The 3,111-nt window shown below is 34.2% G+C and overlaps 1 pseudogene; it reads right to left on the bottom strand.

Annotated features, from left to right (window-relative positions):
- Positions 1-1,089: 1,089 nt before the first annotated feature.
- LOC107851192 lies at positions 1,090-1,743 on the bottom strand (annotated as a pseudogene).
- Between the last annotated feature and the right edge of the window lie 1,368 nt (positions 1,744-3,111).

Here is a 3,111-nt window from a genome sequence, read left to right as displayed (position 1 = left end):
GCGGGATTGAGTAGTAGATGATTTCTTGCATCTTTTATCACCAAACCACCAACACAATATAGTGTATGAGCATATTCTTCTGTCTTTTTCACCCTGGAGGGTTATCCTTTTTTAAGACTTCCAGCACTTTACTTTCGCCTTTAACTAGAGATTAAAAATTTCCTTATCGGTAAATAATACAACATACTCCTGCTACAATTCTTTTTTTCTTTTTCTTATATTGGCAAAGTTGATATTTTATAATGTCTCTAAATTAATTGATGCAATTTTCTTGTTGCTTTACGATAATGGAAGGAAAAGCAAAGTGTTGGCACTACTTGGTTGATAATTAAGGGGTTCTTTGACATTTTCTTGAATTTGACTCAGGATTTGTTTACATATATATATATATATATATATATATATATCTGTTGCATTTCTTATGAATCAATTCCTGGTCAACGGGGAAACTGATACTGATAAATTTATGGGAATGCTATTGGTGGAGTTTAATTCGAACCACGTGAGCTGGCCCTTAATCCTCATGCAAAAATTATTTTTTATTTACTTATCTAATTTTTTCTTATCTATTAGCAGGGGTGCTATATATCATGAGATAATTAAAATACAAGAGCGGGGCGTGGCAGTACTTTGAATACAAAACAAGGATAAAAACTTTATCCATTGCAAAAGGAGGGTACGGAGACTAAAATCTACAAAATTCAGTTTGAAAATATAGTTTAAGCTGAAAGTATTCTTATGGTTCTTAATTGAAAGAAGAAAATCTTCTTGGCTATCTAATCAAAGTCTCTGAAGAAAATCTTCTTGGCTATCTAATCAAAGTCTCTGTTAATTATTGATTTTGATAAGGTAATAAGAACGCTTTATAAAAAGTTAAAGGCTAGTTTTAATTTTCTTAATTAATCTCTCGAAAGGAAGAAACATAAGTTAATAAGAAATTGAAATACCATATTTTATTTTTATAAGCACTTGCAAGAATAATGAATCATTAAAAAGCTACAGTGGCATTGGCCTCATGCTAGCTAGCTAGTTTTTCTACATCATACATACAATTAATAACTATCATATTTTTCTATCTAATTTTGATTGTTAATTAGATATTATAACACCTTCACGTTCGAGAGGTTCAATCCTTATTACAATTTCTTCAACTCTTGCTGATGAAATTGCATTTGTAGTAACAGAATTATCGCCGTTGACAATTTTTCGACATGTTTCAATGAAGCAGTGCCTACAAGTAGGGCAAGAAGAATGTGATTTGAGCCATTTATCGATACATTTGACGTGGAATCCATGATTTCACTTAGGCAGAACCTTAATTTTCTCTCCAATTCCAAATTCGGATAGGCAAATGACACACTCAGAGTTGAGCCCCGGATGTTTTAATTCAGTACTGTATGTTATAACAGGAAATGTCTTGAGGACTTTTTTCTTGATCCCTTTATTATTTGTGTGATTTGAGGATGAGTCTGCCAATATTGGGGTGGAGCACCTAAAGACACATTTTATGATGGAGTTCAAGACAAGTGAACAAATCAAGGCATGCAAGTACTGCCAATCCACAACAACATTTGCATCAAATCTGTTGACGTTATTTCCAATTGGTACGTCGTCAACTGGATCGTGGTTAATTCTGGCTGTTGCCGGAGGCACCGCCAAGGTGACCTCTGGGAGCAATCTTCTTGAGTAATGTAAGTTTTCCATGAATTCTTGAATGAGTTGTGTTAAAGTTATTGTTGCCATAGAGCTTTTGATTAAAACTTTAATTTGCTTCTTGTTGAATGAAGTCCCACCTTGGAGGCAGTGCCTTATTAGGACAAGTTTATGGGGTCAACAGGGGTAAAGTGTGGATCAACTTTTTGAGTTAAATAAATAGGCAAAATGGCTCGATGTACTTGGTACTATATTCGATTTGTAATATGGATACTCCTATTTATATATTTATTTTCTGGACCCTTAAATCCACAAAAAAGCAACATTTTAAATCCTTTGACCGTTGATCAGACCTATGTGGCATTAAAATGGCTGAGTAGGACGAAACACGTGCAGTCACGCGCCTTGGGTGCGAGTGGGGGTCATTTTATATTAAAATAATTAAAAAAAAAAGTCCCCAACTTTTTAAATTTAAATATATTTTTCAAAATTAAAAATAATAATTTTCAAAAAAAAAACCCTCCCCCAACCCCTCCTCCGTCCAGCACTCCCACCCCAACCCCACCGTCGTCCACCAGTTCCCCTTCCCCACCCCCACCAGCTGCCATGACCATTGCACCACCACCACCATTAACGCCGCCCCACTCCCACCCCGCAATCCCCCATCAGCACCACCATTAACACCCCCACCCCCACCAACACCCTCAACAATAGTCATGGCCACCATTAACGCCCCCACCCCCCTCCACTATTAAAAAGAAGCTTGTGTTTTTCAGATTATTATAAAGTATTTGATTTGGATGATTTGTTGAGAGCAAATTGGTATCGTTAATGGATGATGCTCTCATCGTTATCAGTTTCTTTTATCGTTAATGGATGATGCTCTCATTTTACCACTTTCTTTTATCGTTAATGGTGTGAGGGCGGTGGGGACTAATGTTTCTATGGTTGTGAGCTTGGAATTTTTAAATTAATTTTAATTACTTAAAAAATTATTGTGTGTGTATTAGAATTTATAGTTGAAAATTTAAATTTATAATTGAAAATTTAAATTAAAAATTAATTGTATTTTTTATTAGAATTTCTAAAATTTATAAAAAAATTATTTAATTAAATTTATTTTAATATTTAATTTTTTATGTAGCATTTTAAAAATGACATGAAATTTAATGTAATACATAGAAATGACGTGGAAGCTCATGTGGCAGCTGATGTGGGGCATGAAATTTAATGTAATACTTAAAAATGACGTGGTAGCTGACGTGGGGCGGTTGTGTTACACACACCGTCAGAGAGGTTTAAAATGTTACTTTTTAATGGGTTCAAGAATCCAAATGACAAACATATAAGTACGAGTGTCTACATTACAAAATGAGCATAGTACAAGAATCCATCGAGCCATTTTGTCAAATAAATATGGAAGGATAATATATTTAATTAACTAGATTTACTTCGAAG

Source organism: Capsicum annuum, chromosome 12 (assembly GCF_002878395.1).
Source record: "Capsicum annuum cultivar UCD-10X-F1 chromosome 12, UCD10Xv1.1, whole genome shotgun sequence".
Lineage (NCBI taxonomy): Eukaryota > Viridiplantae > Streptophyta > Magnoliopsida > Solanales > Solanaceae > Capsicum > Capsicum annuum.
The sequence above is the reverse complement of the archived record's forward strand: the minus strand, read 5'-3'. Positions and strand labels throughout refer to the sequence as shown.